At 40.4% G+C, this 25,673-nt stretch overlaps 3 pseudogenes; 1 reads left to right on the top strand and 2 right to left on the bottom strand.

The window, feature by feature from the left end:
- Positions 1-2,682: 2,682 nt before the first annotated feature.
- LOC150068294 (olfactory receptor 7E178-like) lies at positions 2,683-5,990 on the bottom strand (annotated as a pseudogene).
- Positions 5,991-6,995: 1,005 nt separating this feature from the next.
- Positions 6,996-7,732, top strand: LOC150068293 (calbindin pseudogene; annotated as a pseudogene).
- A 2,550-nt stretch (positions 7,733-10,282) lies between these two features.
- On the bottom strand, positions 10,283-10,633 carry LOC150068292 (large ribosomal subunit protein uL23 pseudogene; annotated as a pseudogene).
- Between the last annotated feature and the right edge of the window lie 15,040 nt (positions 10,634-25,673).

The following is a 25,673-nucleotide window of genomic DNA, read 5'->3' as shown; positions in this document are numbered from 1 at the left end:
CATCCAGTAATGGGGAAAAGACCTGAATTCATGTTTTTGTGTTAAGTGTAAAAGTCTCTGTTTCTTTGTCTTGTTCGTGTTACATATTTTTTCTTGTCCAGTTTTGTCTTTGAAATTGGTACCAGTTTTAAATATGGATCCTTAAGGTTTTTCTAAAGTTTTGTTTTGAACCTGGTTCTCACCTGCAAGAGTAAAATTGGCAAAGCTCTCTTGACACAAACTTCCGGAAAATGAATGGCCAATATTAATTTTGTGCACTTTAAAATCTTTGAGTATGAACGTGTGTGAATGAGTGAGTGAACATGTTCAAGGTTTAATCAAGAAAATCATTTAGGTTTGAATTATTGCATTGTTTTAAAGAAGGGGAGAATGGAACATTAGCAAAAAAAAAATGAATTTGATGTTCGTATGACAGCTCTTAAGTCCCATTAAGAAGGTCGAATCAGTAGATTGGAGAGAGAACTCCGAGAGCATCAAGGGAGGCAATTAGAGCAGAGAAAAGAGCCTCAAGTACCTACTAGTAAGGTCCCAGAACAGCAGAGACAGATCACGTTGAAAACTACTGCAGCTTCTGAAGAACGAGGAATTGTCAGCACTTCAGATCCACCAACAGCCAATATCAAGCCAACTGCTGTTGTTTTTACTCCAAGTAAAGTGACAAGTGAAGCTATGGCTGGGAACAAATCAACACCTATGGCTAGTACCCGTCCAATGGTCACATCTGCAACAGTCACCAATCGAACAACTCCGCAGATCTAAGCCCCAGATGGATGAATTCCCCCCCCCCCGAGAGGAATCGCAGTCAAGGACGGGATAAGAGGGGATGCTCTCTGACCAACCTAAGACAGGGCCTTCAGCTTGATCTGAAGAAGTTCCCCATGACAGGTAAGGCAGAGTCGGCGATCCACCCAACCTAAGACAAGCAAGTCCGCATCTTTTAAAAGAAAGATGGGGGAGATGTTGGGGACCGACTGTGGGGTCAATGACCTTGGACCTGACCTTGGACCTACACAACTGTATACACTGTATACATATACTGTAACTCTGATCAGGATGACTTTAAGCAATGTTAATCCTTTCTCATTTATCCTATATGTGACTTGTTTACTATTTTGTATGAATGTAGCCTCTGGCAGTTCCCTAGTTTTAAGAAGAGTATTTAAGGTCGGAACTTAAAATAAACGGGAGAGTCTTAGCCGGCAGTCAGGAGCTCACAGCCTTCTTGGACTGCTGATTGGGCTGTAGTCCTCCCGAACTCCATCTGTTTGTCTCCCTTCTATTTTTTCCTAGTCCTTGCCCCTATTTCAGGAATCCCAATCCGCGAACCCTGGTTTGCTGCCGGCTGGCCCCGGCACATGCACACCCACAAACACACACAAACGCAACACACACACAAGCACACACACACGCACACACACATACACACACACAACACACACACATACATACACAACACATACACAGTCACACACACAAACACACACACACAACACACACACACAACACACACACACAACACACGCACATGCACACACACAACACACACATACACATGCACTCACACACACACGCACACACACATACACACATACACACACGCACACACACACAACACACACATACACATGCACTCACACACACACGCACACACACATAAACACACACACACACACGCACACACACACACACACACACACACACAGGTTGGAGAATCCTACTGCCTAGTGTCCCAGCGTGGTGCTAATGTGGGTATCAAGGCTAAGTGGAAATAGCTTCCACTGAAGTCTCTTCCCTTGGCTGGAGTAGTGATGTTGATTTGGGGTTTTCTCTCTGAAAAGTGTCCTTCTCACTTTATCTCGAGGAATTTTTCAAAGGAACAAGTTATTCTTATTCACTTTGCTGGTTATGTGCATCAGTAAATTTTCTGCCCTGTTATACAGCTTATGTATACATTTTCCTAACAAGAGTTATACACACACACACACACACACATACACACACACACACACACACACACACACACACAAAAGTGGAACTGTGGTACAACTGGTAGAGTGCTAGCCTTGAGCAAAAAGCACAAGGACATTTTCATGACCCTTAGTTCAAGTCCTAGAAATAGTGCAAATAAATAACATAACCAAAAAAGCATCCACCTCACTTTTATTAACCAAGAGCTAGAGGCTCACACCTTTAATCAGAGATATACAGAGGCTGGGATCTCTACATCTGGCCAGAATGTGGCTAGCAAAGCACTTGATCTCATCTATAAAATAACTATTTTTAAAAAAAGATAGATGGCACACCACTTGGTTAGCAATCAGAAAGCCCTGTTCAAACCTCAGTATTAAGAAAACCAAAAAAATAAAAGAAAAGAAAAGTAGACAGGAATATATAAAGAAAATTTATATAATAAAAACTTTACATCTCAACAACTGTAAAATTCAGTTTGTAGACTGACCTTCTAGACACTCATCATCTTTACAAACTAAAATTTCGTACATTAAAAAAATGAGCTCCTCCTTCATAAATGCCCATTGACTTGGCTCCAATCTTCTTCCGGTGCTACTTGGTCAAGAACTGTACAAATGAATCCAAACAAACAATATGTGCAGATAGAAAGGACTTATAGGTCTACAGGCTAAAAGTTCTTGCTTCTGTAAAACCACAATATTCATAGATCTCCTAGTCAACTCCTGGTTTGTACAACCTGCTCAGGGCTCTTTTGAGTTCCCTGTTCCTCAGGCTGTAGATGAAGGGGTTCAGGAGAGGAGTGACCACTGTGTACATTACTGAGGACACAGCGCTGCCCCTGGGAGAATGTGACACAGCTGACTCAAAGTAGACACCCAATGCTGTCCCAAAGAATAAGCAGACCACGGACAGGTGAGAGCCACATGTGGAGAAGGCTTTGGACTTCCCTCTTGAAGAGGACATTCTCAGCATTGAAGAAATGATCTTGTAGTAAGAGAAAAGGATCCCTAAGGTAGGAAGGAAACTGTATATGATACCAAAAATGTATTTAAAAAAATCATTTGTGAATGTGACCTTACAGGAAACACCCAGGACTTGAAAGGGGTCACAGAAGAAACTTGGGATTTCCAATTCCTTGAAATCGGTCCTCTGTAATGCCATCCACACATGGACCTCTCCTTCCAAGAAGCTGGCAAAAAGTGACAGCAGAACCAAGGGACACAGAGATGAGGGTTCATGATGAGAGGGTAATTCAGAGAGTGACAGATGGCCACAAAGCGGTCATAGGCCATCGCAGTCAGAAGCATAACATCCATGCAGCCAAAAATGAGAAAAACAGACATCTGGGTGAGGCAGCCCACAAAGGAGATGGCTCTGCTGTGAGTCTGGATGTCCACCAGCATCTTGGGGACAGTGGTGGAGGTGAAGCAGATGTCAGACCAAGACAAAATGGAGAGGAAGAAGTACATGGGAGTGTGGAGGTGGGGGTCAGTAGTGACGGCCAGGATGATGAGCAGATTTCCGAGCACTGTGATCAGATACATGGACAGGAACAGCCCAAACAGTGTGGGTTGTAGCTCAGGGTCATCTCAGAGTCCCAAGAGATAAAATTCTGAGATGCGAGTTTCATTCTTCAGCCTAATGTTTATTAGACACCTTGATGTATAATGAAAGCAATAATTAATGAAGAACTCAGAATTCTTCAATCATTTTGAATTTAAGTATTCATTGTTCATGACTATATCCCATCGATCATATTGTTAGTTGCCACAACACAAATCATCCTTGATTTCTTCTCTTTCATTTACTCCATTTTATGTATTCATTCTAAACTATGGTAGAATATTACAATATACTTTTTCTTTACCAGTGCTGGCCCTTGAACTCAGAGCGTGAGTACTGTCCTTGGCTTTCTCAAGGCTAGAGCTCTACCACTTGAGCAACAGCACCACTTCTATCTTTTCCTAAGTATGTGGTACTGAGGACTCCAATCCTGATCTTCATGCATGCTATGCAATCACTCTATCACTAGACCAAACTCCTGGCCCTTTACTGACTCTTCTTTTTAAAAAAATCCATAAGCTGAAAGTGGTGGCTCATGCCTGCAATCCTAGCTACTCAGGAGGCTGAGATCTGAGGATCACGGTTCAAAGAATGCCCTGGCACTAAAGAAGATGAGACTCTATCTCCAATTAACCACTAGAAAGCACGAAGTGGCACTGTGGCTCCAGGGGAAAGACAATAGCCTTGAACTGAAGAGCTCAGGAACAGCACCCAGGCCCAGGGGTATGGTGGTAATCTTGAGCTGAAGAGCCAAGAAACAGTGCCTAGACCCAGAGTTCAAGCCCCATGACCAAAAAAAAGATAATCCAGAGCAATCACCTTTTGAGGAAATTTCTTTTTATCCAACCTATAAACTCATACAAGCTTTATTTTATCATAAGGAAATAGTAAAGTAGTGAGTAGTGAATGAGAAAAAATTCTAGACATATGGTATTTACAAAGGCTTTGTAAAATATAGAGGCCTGACTGTTCTAAATCTAATTTGACATAGTTCAACTTTAGAAAATAAAAATCTCCCTGGGGATTTATCATTGCTGGACTTTCTAATTTCTATTTTGGTTTTCTTTCTGTTGTGTATGTGTGTGTGTATGCGTGTGTGTGTGTATGCTGTGTGTGTGTGTGTGTGTGTGTGTGCGTGTGTGTGTGTGCATGTGTGCATGCATACATGCATACATGCGTGCCAGTCCTGGGAACCAAAATCTAGACCTGGGCAATATCGCTGAGTTTTTCATGCCCAACGGTAACATTCCTCCACTTGAGTCACAAATTCACTTTTTGTGAGATTAGAGTCTCACAGATTTTGCTGCTCAGACTGGCTTTGAATCTCTATCCTCAGAACGTAGTCTTCTGTGTAGCTAAAAGAACAGGTATTCTTTACTCCCAGCACTGGGAGTAAAATATAGATTTTTTTGTACTTTTTTATTGTTGGTATAATGTATAGAGGGGTTACAGTTACATTTGGCAGGTTGTAGGTGTATTACTTCTCACACATTGAGTCCCCTGCTCATGTTTTTGTCCCCGATTCCCTCCCCTACCCCTTCCCAATTATTTCATTTTCTCCCCTTCCCTTTAGTATTTCAAATAAACAAATAAACATATATATAATATACTAGGTAACAGAGTCAGAAACAGTAACAATATGAGATTAACCATAAAGGCAGGAAAAAAAGGTAAGAGAAATAACATAGTTAATTAAGAACAACAATCACAAGATAATCCTCTTGTTTCCATTTTTTAACTTTTTGCATTTGTCTAATAAATCAAGACCTGATAGGTGCCTCTCTGTGTGTTAATTCCAGGATTTTAGAAATATATATCTTAGCAAATGTTTCCAGGGACGTGGACAACGGTACTCTATATCTAGTGGCTGTATTCCTTCTGTTCTGCCATCTGTCTGGCCTATTGCCTTCTCTACAGTAAATTCAAAGTGATGGTCCTTTCTTCCAAGAAAACAAATCAATATCTTCTTCTTAGATGTTAGAAACATTCAGGCTTCCATTGGCTGCTTTCTAAGATCTTTACAAAGGCATCATTTCCAAAATTGCATATTCTGTGTCAAAAAATGACAGGAAGAGAGATTCAGAAGTCCCTTTTCATGTTTTTTCACCATTTTTACACAATCTACCTACGAACGGTGTGTTCAGCCCTATTCTATAACATACCTTTGCAGACTACACCACAACCAAAACACCGAAATATATCTTAACTCAGATCTTAACTCTTCACTCTGTAACCTGCCCCCAGAGAAGATATAACCTTCACATTTCCCATTACTTATCATCAAAATGGTGAAGTACTTACAATTGTCCCACTCGCTAGTTAAGGATACAAGGCTGTGTTTCTCCCAAAGAAAGGGCACCTCTCAGTCACCAGGAAAGTTAGAGAAAGCATGCTGGCATGGTCAGTGCAGTGGTGCTCTCCACTTACTGGGTAGAGGTGCTTCTCTCTTGGGTCATGACTATCAAGTACAGATCAAAAGGTCTCCCCAAGCCTGCAGTCTAATGCAATCTGCCTACTCCTCATAATCCATTATGAATATGGAGACACAGGAGAAAATCAAGAGGCAGGACACAGGCTTGGACATATTTATGGAGCTGTCTGATAATGGTCTCTCCTAGGGTCTTGGACTCTCAATTCACAGAGCTCACACAATTACAAAAATTGGTCCGAAGCATCCAAATCTCAGTGGACTTAGCAGCATCAATGAAGGGGAGAAGTGTCCTAAACACTAGTTTTAGGCTCTTCCTAAGCAAAGCTTGTCCATTCTGTGCATACGTGACAGGACCACATGAAAGGCCAATTGTTAGAACATGCAGCAATGCAATTCCATGTTGTAAACCCTCTGAACACTTCCGGGATAATTTAGCCAAAGAAATGTCTTGAATATCGGTACCTTGAATGGGGAGCTAGCAGGAAGGGATGGAACAAAAGAAAAAAAGGGAGCAGCGAGTGAGTATAGTAATAATACTAAATATTTATGCATGAAAACATGAGGTGTGGATATTAAGGTGTCTATTATAAATGAGTAGGTGGTATATAAGAAGTGATTGTTTTCCTTGATGTACTATGTCCCTTGGTTATTTCATATTGTTACAGTATTTCACCTTGTTATCTGATATATTGTATATATGCTTATTTGGCTATTTGAAATAGGATAGGGAAGGGGAGAAAAAAGATGAGGGGCAGGGGTAGAGGGAGGGAAACAGGGACCAAGACATGAGAAAGGGTATCAAAGTTTTTGAAGTAATTCACCTTCTATCTGGTGAATATAATGTAATGCTTCTATTAATTACAATAAAAATATATGGAAAAATGAGTAGGTGAGGTCAGTGGAAGGAGTAACTTGGATTAAAATTTATTGCACATCTACACAGATGTGTTAAGTTGAGACCTTCACCCTGACCTTCTCACATGGAAACACTTATACACACACATACACACACACACAGTACTTTCGTGCAATGGCAAAACCTCCCTTGCCATAACCCCTCATCACAACCTCACAGTTTTTCAACATCTGACTCCACTTTGATGCTGACAGAAGTGTTTTCCTGGACAGAAAACAACTACACAACTTGATCCAGGAGCTCTTGCAGGCACTGAAGAAGGCTGGATTGGAATTATCACCTGAGGAGGAAACTTTTCTGAATGGCTATGGAGGTGAAAACTTGTGTGGATCAATATGATAAAACAGGAATTGTGGAGAGGGTTCATGTGTTACCCACAGAAGAGAATTTCCTGTTGCTCTTCCAGTGCCAGCAACTGAAGTCCTATGAGAAATTAATGAAGACTTGGATTCGTCATAGAAACTGAGGAGATGAAGAGCTTTCCGAAGAACCCGCTACAAAAAGCAAACAGTTGCTGACATAGAACTAGCTGAGTACACAGAGCTAATGCTAGAACTGGTTCAAATGATGATGGGAAGTTAGAACTGACTGACATGGCCAGGTTTCTACCATTATAAGAGGATTTTCTTAAATTTCAGGGAGTCAAAATATGTGTGAGGCAGCTCAACAAGGCTTTTGACTTCTATAACCAATTCTCTAAGCAGGATCACAATGGATACACAGATGAAAATGAACTGGAGGCTTTACTGAAAGATCTCTGTGATAAGAAAAAACAGAATCTGTATATTAATAATATTGCGACATTCAAGAAGGCCATAATGGGTCAGGAGTTTGGCCTAGTGGTAGAGTGATTGCCCAAGTGCTTGGGCTCCCGGCCTGGCGCACTCCACTGCCGCCGCTTTTCTTGGCTTGGAGCATGCACCTGCCGCCGCTTTTCCAGCGTGGAGCCGGCACCCGCAGCCACTTTTCGCGGCTTAGAGCCGGCACCAGCTGCCACTTTTCGCGGCTTTCCGCGGCTTTTGCCGGTTGGATCTGGCGGCGAGAGGTGGGGGACGGGTCCTCGCGTTCCGAATTCTTTGAGAAAGTTGGATGTAAGCTTTCTCTGGATTTCTTTTCCCATTTGAGTCCTTCTCCGTTGCTTTTTGAGTTTGTTGTTGTGGATTTCTTAAGGTAGTTGGCTCGAGGGACTCCCTGGTTCACTCTTTTTGTGCGAGAGAGCTAGGCAGTGTCCCTATTGTCTCGGCACCATCTTCCTTCTTCTGACTTGTCTTTCTTGATCAAAGCAAGGACTTAATCACTTCAGCCACAACTCCACTTCTGGTTTTTTGCTCATTAATTAGAGATAAAAGTCTCATGGATTTTTCTGCCCAAGCTGACCTTAAATCAAGATACTCAAATCTCAGCCTCCTGAGTAGCTAGGATTACAGGTGTAAACCACCAGCACCTGGAATGAATGCACATGGAAAAGCTAGTTATTGCCAGGCACTGGTGGCTCACATCTATAATTCTAGTTATTCAGAAGGGTGAGATTGCAGTACTGCAGTTCAAACCCAGCCTGGACAGGAAATTCCATGATATTCTTATCTCCAAATAACCACTGAGAAGCTGGAAGTGGAGCTGTGGCACAAGTGGTAGAAGGCCTACTTGGACAGAGCCCAGCCCCTGAGTGCTGGCACAAATAAAAAAAAGAAGCTAGTTGTCTACAGCAATAGAATGGTCCATTGAGAGTGAACTATCACGGGAATTGTTCATAATACAATTTTATATAATCATTGAATGACATTGGAGTTATAAATATATTGCACTCAGTTTGGCCTTGAGATATCTGAAGCTCACAGAGGAACTGAGTGGCTCAAATTCTCAAACTTTAGAACCAATCTAAGCTGAGTGCCAGGAGCTCATGCTGTAATCCTAGCTTCTCCAGAGGCTGAGATCTAAGGACTGAAATTCAAACCTAGCCCAAACAAGAAAATCTATGAGACTCTTCTCTCCAATTAACCACCAAAGCTCTGAAAATAGAGCTGTGTCTCAAGTGGTAGGTCTCTAGGCTTGAGTAAAATAACACAAGGAGTGCATCCAGGTCCTGAAAGCAAGCCTTAGGTCCAGCAAAAAAAGAAAAAAAGATATATATGAGTAAAATTCTGTTCATTCATTCTATCACCTATATAACCTATCATAAGGACAGAGTTCACTCCACTTTTTGTTTAGATGGGAACAATACCATTTTCCTATTTAACCTGACGTTTCCCTATATATGAAGTGGAAAACAGTGAAGTAAAAAGAAGCAAAACTTTAGTTAATACACACTGAAATTGTTGCTAATTAGCCCCAGATAGCACTCATTTAGATAGCTGAATGCAGGTGTAAAACTAAAACAAGCTTCATTTTTCTTATGCCAGTCCTGGAGCTTAAACTTGGGGTCTGGGTGCTATCCCTGAGCTTTTTCACTCAAGGCTACCAATTGAGCCACACCTCCACTTCCTGCTTTTGGTAGTTCATTGGCGATAAGAATCTTACAAACTTTTTTCCCCAGCTGCCTTCAAAACATGATCCACAGATTTCCTGAGCAGCCTCCTGACAAAAGGAATAGCAAGAAGCTGAAACATGTTTTGTCAGGGCGGGGGAGGTCAAGGTTAGGCAAATAAATGGAACTAGGGAGGATAAATGGAAGCAGTCATAATTGCCAAGGTACAAATGTGAAAATGGAACGAGGTAACCTGAGGGGATTCCATAGAGTTGGCAGAGATGGAAGAAAAAACTGGAAGGGGTGGCATGGGAAGCGATGCTTTCTTCTCATACACTGACTTGTTGAAGTCAAGACCTTTGGACATCCTCTTAAGGCTAAAAATACTACTACTACTAATAATAATATACAATGCATGATATGCAATGCTACATAATAAGAGAGGATTGTATACATTTGTTATTGATTAATCTATATCCTACCTATATCTATATCTAATATAATTGATTACATTTCTTTTGATGAAAACAGGGTATCTGTATATTTTTTTAATTTTCTCTATATATGCTTTTCTGCTGTCTTCCTCTTTTGTGATTCCCACTGGTTTTCCTCTCTTTCTTTCTCCACAGAATAGTCTTTCCTGTTTCCCTTTTTGGTTTGTTTGTTTATTCATTTTTGTTTTTGAGCTGGCCCTGGGCTTAAACTCAGAGCCTGGGCTCTGTCCCTGAGCTTTTCTGCTGAAGGCTAGTGTTTACCACTTGAACCACAGCTCCATTTTCTTTTCTTTCTTTCTTTCTTTTTTAAGTGGGAAAAAGTTGTACATTTATAATTAGCCAGCTGGATGTAGTTTAGATGATTTCAATTTTGTTGGCAACATCTAAAGCATCATAATCAGGAACCAGTCGCACATATGCCTTCTTCTCTCTGTCAGATCTGATCAGGGTATTGACCTTAGCCACATCAATGTCACAAAGCATCCCACAGCCTGCTTGATTTGATGCTTGTTGGCCATGACATCCACAGTGAACACAAATGTGTTATTGTTTTCTATCGTCTTCACGGATGACTCAGTGTTCAAGATCACCTGATAGTTGCATACAATTATTTTCCTCAGAGCACTCTTCCAGGGATATTTGCGCTGTCTCCCCAGCAGCCTGAAAGGGGGTGAATTGGGTATCTTTTTTTTGTGGCTTCGACACCTTTCAGCACTGTCTTCTTGCCTTCTTGCCTTTTCCTTGGCTTCAGCTTTAGAAGGGCCAGGAGCTCCCTTCTTCATGTTCAGTGCCATCTTGGTGAAAAGGAGCTCCATTTTCTTTCCTGTGTTTACTGATTCTTCTCATTCATAGAGACAAAAGTGTTGGTGCTTCTAATCTGCCATCTTGTCCTGACTCTTCCTTGAAAATTCAACATGCTAAGCCCCAATGGCTAGCATTTATATTCATACCTGGTAAATAACATATAATACATCATGCATGATTTATAGAATATAATGTATAATGTATATAATATATGCAGTATAACACATAGTGTATATTATATGATCTGTGGTATGCATTACATAGGAATTTAGTCTATAGATATAATGTATAATGTTCTATATCATATCTATATTAAAAGTAATGAAATTATTTTAATATAAAATGTTAATAAAATTGCATTTATCACATACAAATGATTCTGTTATACAATTTATGTTTTATAATATAAATATAATAAAGTATATGATCTAATTATAACATGCACTATATATTCCATATATAATATAGTGCTTTAAAGGCTAAAATAAATATAAAGATAATAAAGCTGAGTAGCCTGGTAAGACCATCTTATATTGGGGGTTTGGGGTTGTTGTATTGTTTTGTTCTGTTTTGTTTTTTGTCAGTCCTGGGTCTTGAATTCAGGGCATGGGTATTCTCCTTGAGCTTTCTCAAGGCTAGCACTGTGTCACTTGAGCCACAGCACCACTTCCAGTTTTTTTCTGTGTATGTGAACCAAGGAATCGAACCCAGGGCTTTGTGCATGCTAGGCAAGCACTCTACCACTTGGCCATACTCCTGGCCCCATCTTATATTGTTAAAGAAAATATAAGAAAAAAAATCATGAGCCCGGGAAGAAAAGTCCATGAGGCTTATCTCCAATTAACCACCAGAAAACTGGAAGCAGTGCTGTGACTCAAAGTGGTAGAGTGCTAGCCTTGCACACAGAAGCTCAGGAACAGTACCCAGGCTGTGAGTTCAAGCCCCACACCTGACCAATTTCTCCCAGGAATTTAAATGTGCATCACTCTTAAGATATAAATATGCATTGACAACCAAAAAATAAATAAGTATGCATTACGTGTTCAGGTAAATATATCTACTTCAGTCCAACAGAAATCAAAATTTACATCTAATTTTTTTGCCAGTCCTCAGCTTGAACTCCGGGCCTGTACCCTGTCCTTGGACTTTCTCAATGCTAGAGCTCTACCACCTGAGCCTCAGCACCACTTCTGACTTTTTTCTATGGATGTGGTACCGAGGAATCAATCCTAGGTCTTTGTCCATGCTAGGCAAGCACTCTACCACTAGGCCAAACTCCCAGCTATTGTCTGTAATTTTTAATACCACCTGCAATTGCCAATGTGCATGAGAAGGAAGAAGCATGCATGCAGACACTCAAATGGAAAAGATCAAGATGCCCCTTTAAAATGATAAATAATTGGGGCCAGAGCACAGAATAATGGTAGAGTTCTCACCTAGTATACATTGATACCTGGGTTCAATTCCTAAGTACCACATACACAGAAAAAGCTGGAAATAGCGCTGTGGCTCAATTGGCAGAGCTTTAGCCTTGAATGTCCAAAGACAGTGCCAAGGCCCTGAGTTCAAGTCGCAGGATTGGCAAATATGTATCTATGACAAACAAACCCTCAGCCTAATTTTAATTATGTTCTAAAATGTAAGTGCCAGTGATTAATAGAGTTTCACTTCTTGAATATTTATTTGTTAAATACATCATTTGAAATATGATGTAAAAATCAATGTTAATAAACTCTTTAATGAAAATAGATAAGATAAATAATTAGATTTTCATATGAGGAATAACATTCCACTGAACATAGAAACATTAAGAAATGGCAGTTTAAAAAATTGAAGTTTTAATTGAATACTATGCTGCTGTCAGAAAGAATGACATTGCCCCATTTGTAAGGAAATGGAAAGACTTAGAAAAAATCATATTAAGTGAAGTAAGCCAGACTCAAAGGAACATAGGCATAATCGTCTCCCTCATTTGTCATAATCAGTAGGAACCTAGGGCTCTCCTAGCAGAGATTTACAATAGAACAAAATCTAGAGACATTAGGCCAAATAGTACAACACTAAAGGTAAGGACCTCCAGGATAAGGAAACAAAAGCAATATAATGCGTGACTGTTGTCCTTGATGTACTATATTATCTCTCATCTCTTTTACTGTCCTTTGGTTATCTCATATTGTTTCAATACTTCACCTTGTTATCTGATATATCTTAGACATGCTTAATTGGTTATTTGAAATAGGAGAGGGAAGGGGGGAAATCAAGTTGTGAGGGGGTAGAGGGGAGGGAAATGAGATACAGGACATGAGAAAGGGTATCAATATTTCTGAAGTAATGCACCTTCTATTTGATGAATATAATGTAACCCTTCTATTAATTACAATAAAAAATGGAAAAAGTGCAGTGTTCCCAAAAGAAAAAAATGAACACATCATTCTTTCTTCAATTGAACACATGAGTATTTGGAAGGAGGCAGAGAGCCCTGAAATCTGAAAAAGCCAGTCCTCTGTGGGTCTATCATTGTTCAGCAAAGTTATTCATGCTAACAAACCCCTTAGAGCCACACGTTCCCGAACTTCAACCATGCAGAAATGACGTTAAGAGCTCATTAAAAGTCTGAGTCTGACTCCAGGAGTTTCAGACTTAAAAGATCTGGGAAAGGAGCCAAGAATTCTCGTGTTTAATAAGCACCCAGGGAGGCTTGTCTTGCTAATTTGGAGAAGATACTTTAGAAACTTTGGACCTTTATTGGGTCCCTATTGCTTCCATTTAATTTTCATTTACTTCTAAATAAGCTTTTCCAATTATAAGACACATCACTTTCAGACTGCATCATAGAACCCTGTCTGACACGTCTCCTTTCCCGCTGGTAACTTTTTCCAACAAACAAAACAAGAAAGCTCAAGGAGATATCCCCCTTAGGTAATCCCTAATCGGTAAGAGTCCCTATGTTTTCTTTGGGGATATTTCCAAGACCTTGAGAATAGAATTCTCAGAGCAACTCCTTCATTTAATTGTTCTTTACTTTAAAGGGGAGACAGAATAAATGTCTTGCCAGCCACCTAACTCTAAAGACAGATACATTTGTTTTCTGTAATATTTTTCTTTATCTACTATGTTTGATCATTTTTAGTTAATATGATCAGTGCCCTGGAGATTTTTAATCGCCTTTCTCATTCTAAACAAGAAGTTTCCCATGACTGTTTATCAAACTTCACTAATTGCTGTCTCCCATTAAAAGATTTTAATTTCAGGCTGAGTGCCAGTGGCTCACGCCTGTCATCCTACCTTCTGAGGAAGCTAAGATCTGAGGATGGCAGTTCAAAGCCAGCCCAGGAAGGAAATCCCATGAGACTCTTTTCTCCAATTTAGCCACCAAAAAACAAACAAACAAAACAAAAACTGGAAATGGAGATCTAGCACAACTGGCAGAGCAGTAGCCTTGAGCAAAATAGCTCAAGGTGCCAAAATGGAGATCTGTCTCAAGTAGTAGAGTGCCAGCCTTGAGTACAAAAGCTAAAGAACAATGTGCAGAATGCTCAGAATTCAAGTCCCAGGACCAGAAAAATAAAACTAGATACAATAAAAATTAATAACTTCAATAGAGTGTTTTCAACATTGGATAGACTACTAAATAAAATCACAAAGATAACTGAAAGAGTTAAACAGCACCATAGATAAAATAAGCTTAACAGATAGATACATCCACAGTACTCTATTAGTCTCCTGAGTAGCTCAGATTGTAGGGGTGAGTCACCAGCCCTTGTCAGTCACCCGTTGAACTTTCTATAAATTAGATCACATTTCAGGCCATAAAGCAAGTCTTAACAAATACCAAAGTGAAAGAAAAGAATTCTCTGTATTCAAGGATCCTAAAGGGGAAAAAATGAGAAGTTAATTAAAATATACACACACATGGAGATAGCATGACAAAGTTTTGCATGATCTCTGGGCCGATAAAGAAATCAGAGAGGAAATTTAAAATGATTTCATATCCAATGAAAATGATCCAGGCACCAGTGGGGATGGGGGGCACTGGGGGGAAGGAGGGTGGAAGACTCTGCATTTGGGGCACAGCTTTTAGCTAGCTGCTCCATCTTTGCATCTTAATGGTAAGGTTCTTAATGCTATCCAAATCCAGCCTGCCAGGCTATGCCACCATTACCAGGGAGAATGAGAAAGGAATGACCACCCATCCCCTCCGGGATCAGTGGTGTGTGCTTGAGAGGAAAGCTCTGTCCTCAGGACCCACAGAATACCAGAATCCTGTGTGGACTCCTGACACAAGCCACAAGTCTGGATAGAGATGAAGAAAGACAACTGGACTTGAATCAGTAAACTGCAAAACTGGAGAACACAAGCTGGTTATTTACAATCATCTAGGTTTGAGAGCTCAAGGCTGAACACTGATCATCAGGCAAATTAGCTCATGGTATCTCCATCTCTAAGGACTGGTTAATGTTTTTGAAATAGGAACAAAATAAAAACCTAGTATTTTTGGTAAGGCTTGAGACCTTTCACTCCTCAAGGGGGCTATGTCACCTGGATTCCTTTCTTCTGACCTTTAAGATATAAATCTTCATTTTCCTTTTTCTTTGCTCAAATTTATCTTTAAGTAGTTATGCAGAGGAGTTGCCATTTAAAAAAACAGCTTATGAATACAATGCATCTTGACCAGTGTCACCCCTGTGAATATTTTCTTATTCCCATGAATCTTAATAAAATAAATTGTACACACAAAGGTAAGGTGACTCATGCCTATAATCTCAGAACTTCAAATACTGACACAGGAAAATGAAAAGTTAAAAGCTTGGCTACCTACCAAGACCCTACCTCAAAAATAATAAAATAGAATCCTGGAGTTTGGCCTAGTGGTAAAGTGCTTGCCTAGCATGCACAAAGACCCAGATTCAGTTCCTCAGTACCACATACATAGAGAAGTGTTGCTGTGGCCCAAGTGGTAGAGCACTAGCCTTGAGGAAATCGCAAGGACAGTGCTAAGACTCTGAGTTCAGTCCCCAGGACTGGTATAATAATAATAATAATAATAATAATAATAATAATAATAATAATAATAATAAAATCCAGCGTATTCTTTAAAAAATTGTTAATGACACTAAGAGCACACAAATTACATATAAATTTGGAGAGTTAGATATATATGAAGAATCAAACATCATTTTCCATATTCTTAGTAGTTTTATCTGTAAGTAAAATTTCTTTTTCATGGTTGTGGTTTCTTTGTGTATATGAATGACAACCCTGGTGCTTAAACTTGGGGCCTGGGCACTGTCCCCAGTCTTTTACTCAAGGCTAGCCGTCTACCATGTGAGTTACAGCTCCACTTCTGGATTTTCTGGTGGTAAACTGGGGCAAGAGTCTCACAGACATTCCCACTCTGGCTGGCTTTGAATCACAATTCTCACATCTCAGCCTCCTGAATAAATAGATTACAGGTGTGAGCCACCAGTGCCTGAATCACAGTATCATACTTAAATTTTTATTTTATCCTATCAAAGTATTTACACACAGGTTTTATATTTCCATGCAGTTATATAACCAAGTTAAATGAAATTCACACCCAACATCACTTTTTTCCCTCCTCCCTTACCCTTCCTTCTAGAATCTTCATGGTTTCAATTGTGTTATTTTCATAGCTACAATCTGTTTCAATACTATTCAGATGTGCATGTATATAGCATCTGCATGTGCCATAGCAGACAAATATTGATACTTGTCTTTCTTCTTTTTATCTGTGTCTTTCTACCAGACTTTGTTAACTATCTTATTAGCATTAGTGAGTCATGTATATACAAGGCTGTTTCATTTTTACACACTTATTGGTGGACACAATGCATTTTGATATCTGTCCTGGTTTCACTGAACAAGATAGTCTTTGGTTCTATTCACAAAATAATGGTATCCTTCTTATAGCTCAGTAGTTCTGCATTGTGAACAGGGCCCTGATAAACTTGGGTGTGCCTGCATCTATATGCCAAGTTACATTCCTTTGCATGTATTCTCAGGAGTGGTAAATAAGATTGTGATCTGACGTTTCTGTTTGCTTTTCCTGCAGTACTAGAGATTGGACTCCAAGCCTGGTACTTATTCAGCAAGTGATATGCCATGAAAATCCATGTCTCTGTCCTGTAGCTTTTAGCAGGTAGGGTCTCATGTTTTTGCCTGGGGTATACATTTTTCCCTCTGGGTCTGGTTTACTTTGCTTTTACTGCAGAGATAATGTACAGGGGAGTTATATAAGTTATGAATTGAGTACATTTCTTTTTTTTTACAGTGTCATCTCTTCCCTCATTTTCTCCTGTTTTTGTCCCTTTTGACCACAAGTTTTATAGTTCATTTCCAACATTGTGTCTAGCAAGTATCACTACTGAATTAGTTCACTCTTTGTCCCATCATCTCTGTGCTTCCCCTTTCCCTCCCAAAAGCAGATAAACTTATAATTAAAATAAAAGTATAAGAATCAGAAACAGTGAGAAAAGAGGAAAAACCGGAGGGGGCGAAAAGCCCACAAAAAGTAAAAAATTAAAAAAACTTCATTTTGGCTAGAAGTTTGGCCTAGTGGTAGAATGCTTGCCTAGCATGAATAAAGGTGCAGGGTTAATTCTTCAGTAGCAGATACACAGAAAAAAAGCCACAATGGTGCCAAGGCTCAAGTGTTAGAGTGCTAGCCTTGAGAAAGCCCAAGGACAGTGCTCAGGCTCTGAGTCTCAGACACAGGACTGGCAAAAAAAAAACTTCATTTCTGTTTCTTGGAGTTCATTTTGATAAACATGAAATGATATGATTATATGCACCTAAATATTGAGCCTTTGTGCTTCTCTCCTAAGAATATCCTCATTTGTTCCCACTGTGTGGATGTTTAGAGTCCTATTTAATTAATCATGTGCAAGTATAATTTTTTTGTTTTTTCCTATCCATTGTGTTTAATTCTAAATTTACAGGCATATTCTGATATTACAAATGAGGGAAAACACCAGGCATGGTGGCTCATGCCTGTAATCCTAGCTATTCAGGACACTGAGATCTGAAAATCAAGGTTCAAAGCCAGCCTGAGCACAAAAGGACCACAGAATCTTATCTCCAATTAACCTCTAGAAAATGGGAAGTGGGGCTTTGCTCACACAGACAAAAATATCTAACATTTTGACCCATTTAAATTTTTATTAGATATTAGTTACTATTATACTATGGTGTGGTATACTATTACAAAATGGTATGTTTATTATCCTTCATCTCAGGAAACTATCTGAAATTTCTACACCTTTCATACTTTCATAATGTGTATAATGGAATGTACATTAAAATAGAACATTTATACATATCAAATAAATCAGCCTTGAGCTGAAGAGCTCAGTGAAAACAACCAGGCTCAGGGATAGAGTGATGGCCTTGAGTTGAAGAGCTCAGGGACAGCACCTAGGCTGAGTTCAAGCGCCATGACCCACAAAAAAAGAAAAAGAAACCATGAAGCCTATGCTTCTTTGGGTCTGGCTTACTTTGTTTAATATAATTTTCCCTAGTCTTTCCATTTCCTTACAAATGGGACAATGTCATCCTTTCTAATTGAAGCTTAGAATTCCATTGTGTATATACACATATACCATATTTTCTTGATCCATTCATCCACTGAGGGGCATCTGGATTGATTCTATATCTTGGCTATAGTAAACCTTAACATGGTTGTGCTGGTGGCATTAGTACAGCCTGGTTATAGTCATTTGGGTAAAATATCCAGGAATGAGATTGCTGGGTCATAAGGAAGTTTTATGTTTAGTCTTTCAGGAATATCCATATTGCTTTCTCAAGTGGCTGAAGAAGTTTACATTCCCACAGTGTAGTAACGTTTCCCTTTTGGCCACATCCCCACCAATATCTTCCTTTCATTTTTTTACCAGTCCTGGGACTAGAACTCAGGACCTGACCACTGTCCCTGAGCTTCTTTCTTTTGCTCAAGGCTAGCATTCCAAAACTTCAACCACAGCACCACTTCTTGGCTTTTTCTGTGTAAATGGTTCTAAGGAATTGAACCCAAGCTTGGTGCGTGCTAGGCAAGCACTCTACCACTAGGCCATGCTCCTGGCCCTTTCAAGAATTTCTTTGGGGGTGGATTAATTTTTTAGCTCTAAGTATATTTTAGATATGAGATTCTTGTCTAATGTATAGCTAGTGAAATCTTTTCCCATTCTCTTGGCTTTCTAGTTATCTTGCTATCACCCAATCAAGAAGATACAACTTTATCATTAATGCTCAAGAGTTGAACTTTTTTCCTATGTAGAGCTTGATCTCTTTGTACTTTTTGTTAACACAAGCTTTGGAAATCATAATGATTATCCTTACACATGTAAAAATGATTGTGTGTATAATTAATCGCAATAAAGAAAAAAGCACCCATCTCTTTCATGAACCATTTTTATTCTGGTAAAGTACACAGAGAAAAATAACTAACATTTTGACCCATTTAAATTTTTATTAAATATTAGTTACTATTAAACTATGGTATGGTATACTATTACAACATGGTATGTTTATTATCCTTCATCTCAGGAAACTATCTGAAATTTCTACACCTTTCATACCTTTCATAATGTGTATAATGGAATGTACATTAAAATAGAACATTTATACATATCAAATAAATCGATCATTGAACGATGCCCTTAAGGAGTGAAAGTGATCAGCAATTATAATCAAAACATGATTTTTACTGTCTGGCTGAATTTAGAGTTCTGCATGCACAGATAGATTCGCTTTTCAAAAAAAACACTGCAGGTGATGCTTTACACCTGTATTCTTTCTCACTCAAGAGGCTGAGATCTGAGGATACAAGCTGAAATCCAGCATCAATAGAAAAATCTGTGAGACTCTTATCACCAATTAATCACCAAAGTTTAGAAAGTGGAGGAATGATTCAAGTGGTAGAGGGACAACCATGATCATAAAAGCTCAGGAACAGTGCTTAGGTGCTGAGAACAAGTCCCAGGAACAACACACACACACACACACACACACACACACACACACACACACACACACACACACACACAATTAACAGCAAGAAAACCAACAACATAACCAAATGTAACCTATCTTGTTCACCAGCTTGCTGCCTTGTAGAGTCTCCTCAGGGCTCATTTAATGTCCCTATTCCTCAAGCTGTAGATGAAGGGGTTCAGAAGAGGAGTGACCACTGTGTACATTGCTGAGGGCACTGCAATATTCCTGGGAGAATGTGACACAGAGAATCCAATTTAGACTCCAAATCCTGTCCTAAAGAATACGCAGACCACAGACAGGTGAGAGCCACAGGTGGAAAAGGCTTTGTACTTCCCTCCTGATGTTGGAATTCTCAGTAGTGAGGTAGTAATTTTATAATAAGAGAAAAGAGTCCCTAAGTTGGGAAAGAAACTAAATAATGTACCTATAAAATATTTAATGATGTTATCTGTGAAGCTGTGAACACAGGCAAGATCCAGGACTTGAGAAGGGTCACAGAAGAAATTCAGGATTTCCACCTCTCTGAAAGTGGTGATCTGTAATGCCATCAACACATGAAGTTGAGATTCCAAGATGCTGGCTACAAATGATATCAGAACCAAGGAGACACAGAGACGAGGGTTCATGATGAGTAGGTAATTCAGGGGGTGACAGATGGACACAAAGCTGTTATAGGCCATCAAAGTAAGAAGCAAAACTTCCATCCTGACAAAAATGAGAAAAACAGATATCTGAGTGAGGCAGCCCACATAGGAGATGGTTCTGCTGTGACTCTGAATGTCCACCAACATCTTGGGGACCATGGTAGAGGTGAAGCCAATGTCAACACAAGACAAGATGGAGAGGAAGAAGTACATGGGGGTTCGGATTTGGGGGTCAGAGGTGACGGCCAGGATGATGAGCAGATTTCCATGCACAGTGATCAGGTACGTGGGCAGGAAGAGCCCAAATAGCATAGGTTGTAGCTCAAGGTCATCTGAAAGTCCCAGGAGATAAAATTCTGATATATGTGTTAGATTACACAGCCCTATATTTATTGGACACGTTTGATGTAAAAAGAGAGCAATAACCACTGAAGAACTCAGAATTCAGCAATAATTTTGAATTCAACTGTTTTAGTTGAGGACTCTTTAGTGTCCATCAATAATAGTTTCCGTTGTCATCTACCCCGTCATCCTGGATTTCTTCTTTCTCATATAACCCTTTTACAAATGCATTTTAGATACTCGACTACATTAGAACATTACTGGAAGTACTTTCTTATCACAGAAAATACAGCATATTCTTGTAAGATTATTACAAGATATTCCACAGTGGTCTTCTTTCTTTGTGAGATTCATTCTCATACAATCTATAAAGAAACATTCTGGCTGGACATGGTGGCTCAGATCTGTAATCCTAGCTACTCAGGAGGCTGAGATCTTAGAATCATGGTTCAAATTCAGCCCGGGTGCTAAAGTCCATGAGACTCTTATCTCCAATTGACCATCAGAAAACCAGAAGTGGCACTGTGGCTCAGGGGTAGGGCTGTAGCCTTAAGCTGAAGAGCTCAGAGACCGTACCCAGGCCCAGAGATCAAGTCTCCCAACCAACAAAAAGAAAGAAAGAAACATTCCTACAAACTTTATTTTCTCATAAAGAAATATTAAAGTCATGAATAGTGAAATTTCTAGAGATATGCTACTTAAAACACTTCATAAAATATACAGAATTGAATTATCAAACATTAATTTCATACAAACAAATCAGTTCTAGAAAATATTGTAAAGCACCTGATATCTCCCAGGAAATTTCTTCCTCATTCTTTCATTTACTAATTTCCATCTTGATATTCTGTGTATGTGTGTGTTTGTGTAAAAGAGAGAGAGAGAGCCAAAAACAGAGAGAGACAGAGACAGAGACAGAGAGACAGAGACAGAGACAGTGAGTTTTAGAATTTGAATCTTTCCTGCCCAAAGTAGTGCTCTACCACGTGAGCCACAGCTCTACCTTTTTTGGGAGTTCAATATCTGTTCTTTAATTGAGAAATGAAAACAATGTTTTTCCATAAACATTCAGGTCTTCATTTCTTTGTAGACAGATATAATCGACATTGCTTTAGATTGGCTGTAAAGAGAGCCAGTCTGATGCACAGCTCCACTTTTGACTTTCAAGTGACTAAATGGAGGTAAGAGCCCCTGGGGTTCTGCTACCTGAGCTGGCTTTGAACTTGAATCCTCAGAACCTCTCTCAGCCTCTTCAGTAGCTAGGATAGCAGGGGTAAGCCACCAGCACTGGAAATAAAGTACACATTTTTAGCTCTCTGCATTTTTCTGAACATGACTAAATAAGTACCTAATGTTATATCTACTTTTCCCTGAACCAATTTCAGGAATTTAGGAGTATGTTGATATGAGCAATGGTGGTTGACATTTAGTCCTTCCTGTTCTGCCATCGATCAAACCTTGCACTTCCTGTACTGATTTCAAGCCATGAGTCCTGCTTTTCTGTTTTGTGACCAAATAGGAATCTCCCAAAGAAGAAATCAGCATCCTCTTCTTGGATGTCAGAGAATAGTGAGACAGATGCTCTGGTTTCCACTGTGTGCCTATCAAAGTCTTTAACAAATCCCACTTTCCAAAATTTGATATTCTGTGTCAATTGACAAAGAGAAATATGGCTTCACAGTTTTCTTTTTTAACCTTACCATCTACCACAGCTTCTATAAGAGTAGTGTGTTCAAGCTGGGCACAGTGGCTCCCACCTGTGATCCTAGCTACTCAGAGGGTTGAGATCTGAGGATCACAGTTCAAAGGCAGCCTAGGCTTGAAAGTCCCTGAGACTCTTAGCTCCAATTATTCACTAAAAAAATCCCAGAAGTGACAGTGTGGCTTAAGGGCGGTAGCCTTGAGCTGAAGAGCTCAGAGACAGCACCCAGGCCCAGAGTTCAAGCCTCATGACCGACAAAAAGAAAAAAAGAAAGAATAGTGTGTTCAATCATACTCTATTAGGAAACATTTTCAACTACAGGAAAAACAAAACAAAGTAGAAAGCTTTGAAGTCAGATTTCTGTAACCTTCAGCAGAACAAAAGTCCTAAGAAAGTTCTCATTACTGCTATTCCTCATCCTCCTCCAGTTGCATATTGCAACTGCTGGCTTGTCCTTGTTATGTAGAAATAGCTGTTTTGCTCTCTAGTTAAGGACACAAGACATAGAACTGTGTTTTTCTATAGGAATGAAACCTCTGGATCACCAGGAAAGTTATACAAAGCATGTTTGCATATTTACTGTGATATCACTCTCTACTTACTGGGTTGAACTGCTTCTCTGTTGGGTCATGGTCATGAAGTACAGATCAGAAGATCCCTGCATGCCTGAAGTATATTAAAATCTCAGCCCCACTCCTCACAATCAATCTTACATAGGTTGACATAGGAGAAATTCCAGTTGTAGAATAATATAACATTGGAGATAATTATGGAGATGTTAGAGGACAGGCTGATAATCGTCTTTCCTTTGATCTTAGATGCTTCATTCCCAGAGCTCACAATTAAACAGATTGTTTCTAGGCATACAAATCTCTACGGACTCACTAAAGTGGAAAGAATGTCCAAAAGAATAGATTTGAGGCTCTGTTATGAAAAGGTTGTGTGTTCTATACATAGATGTGAGGATGAAAAGTATGGTTCAGAATGGAAGATGCAGGAATGCAGTGGTATAATGTAAGGCCTTAGAAGAGACATTTTAACAAAAGAAATACATAGAGGTAGGAAGATGGCGCCGAGACAATAGGGACACTGACTAGCTCTCTCTCACAAAAAGAGAGAACCAGTGAGTCGCACGAGCCAATTACCTTAAGAAATCCACAACAACAAACTCAAAAAGCAATGGAGAAGGACTCAAACTGGAAAAGAAATCCAGATAAAGCTTTCATCCAACTTTCTCAAAGAATTCGGATCGCGAGAACCCCTCCCCACCGGCTCCAAGTCGAGAAAAGCTGCAGCGGAGGGTTCTGGGCTGGGCAGCCCAACTGCTAGAGAAACCACCACAGGTCCAGGCCAGAGAGCCACGGAAGCAGCGGAACCCAGATGGGGAACCAGAACAGCAAGCAGCGGGACCCAGACAAGGAACACAGGTGGCTAAGGAGACCCGAGGGTAGTAAAAGACTCCCCACCACTGTGGAGCACCCACAGATGAAACGCAGAGGCATGAGCAATACAGCGGGTTCCCAAACACATCGGGAAAGCAGAGCGGGTGCCAAGCAATAGAACTTAATTCAGACCCCTCCACCCGGACCGAGAAAGACTGGCAGGAGCAGGGGGGCAAGGAATTTAGAATCCTGTCCCTTCCCTCAACAGCCCCCTCCCTCAGGCCATTCACTGGAAATTGACATGCGGGCTACCTGAGACCCAGCACCCCACCAAGGTAAGGGGAGCTGTCCCAACTCCCACCCACCCAACGTGCTCAACTCCCAGCCCTCTGACTGAAGACTGACAGGCGGGAGGAACCTAAGTCTCAGCAGCCCACCAGGCTGTCCCAGCTCCCACCAGAAACCAGGCTCCTCTTAGGTCAGTTATCCTTACACTATACCTTTAATACATTACTATAATATTCTTACACTACTACATTAATCCTCTTGTACTTCCTCTGACATCTCTCATTCTATTTTTCTATGTCTGGTCCTCTGTTCGTCTTTCAACCCTTATAATGCATGGATCTACACTTGATGGCTGTGGAGCAATATTTTATATCTAGGTGTTTAATTACTCTCTAGGCTCACAGGGACTTAAAGACAGTAGAGATTGGATTGAGAGGCTTATTGTTTTGGGTATAAGTTGCTTATCACTGGTTGTATTAGACTGGTCTGTAAGGGCACAAAAAGAAATGGTGATAACACCAATCAAAAATTGTGAACATCTAGTGTCTGCCAGCTACAGAGGTCTAGGTTGGTTATATCTGAAAACTATAATTGTGTTTAGTATTAATCTTGCTCCCAGTTTCAAATGGGCAAAACAAGAAACTCAAGAAAAATGTCAAATCAAGAAACAACATCCCCCACCCAATCTAAACGGACAATGGGGCTCAACTCCCAGGCGTCTGACTGGAGACTGAGAGGCGGGCAGAACTTAAGACTCAGCACCTCACCAGGGGAGGAGGAGCTGTCCCAGCTCCCACTTGCCCACCAGGCTCCTCTCCCAGGCCACTGGATCTGGAGAGTAGAGGACACTGGCACCCTGCCTTACAACAGCGAGTAGTGTGTGCGGGAAAATAGGAGCCAGCATCTGCCCCCCTCAATACTTGAGCTGGGCATCCTCCAGCTGGGAATCCTGAGCAAAACAGCACCGAGGAGCCCCCCACAGTGACAGACTCTCTGACAAAGCAGTGGAAACACAGCAGGGCCAAGCAGCAGACAAGCTCCCTTTCTGAGAATCAGAAAGGCGAGGCTCTGCCTTGGAGCCCTCATCCTCAGCTGGGCCCCACTCCTGGGAACAGAGCAATCTCTTGCTGGTCCTGCTGAGAGCCCCTGGAAACTCTCAAACCGCAGACCCTTGGCTGGGGGCCGCCCCTGGAAGCAGCACAGGAAAATGTCTGCCCAGCTCGCTCAGAATGAAGCTCACAGATCCATCCCATGGTCCACTGCGAGGCCACTGGTTGGGCTAAGAGCAAGTCGGGCAGTGACACATAAGTTTTATTCGAATACTTTCCAAACTTTGTACTCAAATACACTACCTACTTACCAACTTAGGTCAGTTATCCTTACGCTATAACTTTTGTACATTACTATAATATTCTTACACACCTACATTAATCCTCTTGTACTTCCCCTGATCTCTCACATTCTATTTTTCTATCTCTGTTCCTCTGTTGGTCTTTCAACCCTTATAATGCATGGACCTACACTTGATGGCTGTTGAGCAATACTGTATATCGAGATATTCAATTATACTCTAGGCTCACAGGGACTTAAAGACAATAGAGATTGGATTGAGAGGCTTATTGTTTTGGGTATAAGTCACTTATCAGTGGTTGTATTAGAC

The sequence above is a fragment of the Megascapheus bottae genome, chromosome 1 (genome assembly GCF_031878675.1).
Source record: "Megascapheus bottae isolate mThoBot1 chromosome 1, mThoBot2.hap1, whole genome shotgun sequence".
Classification (NCBI taxonomy): Eukaryota; Metazoa; Chordata; class Mammalia; order Rodentia; family Geomyidae; genus Megascapheus; species Megascapheus bottae.
This window is presented reverse-complemented; position numbering and strand designations above follow the sequence as displayed.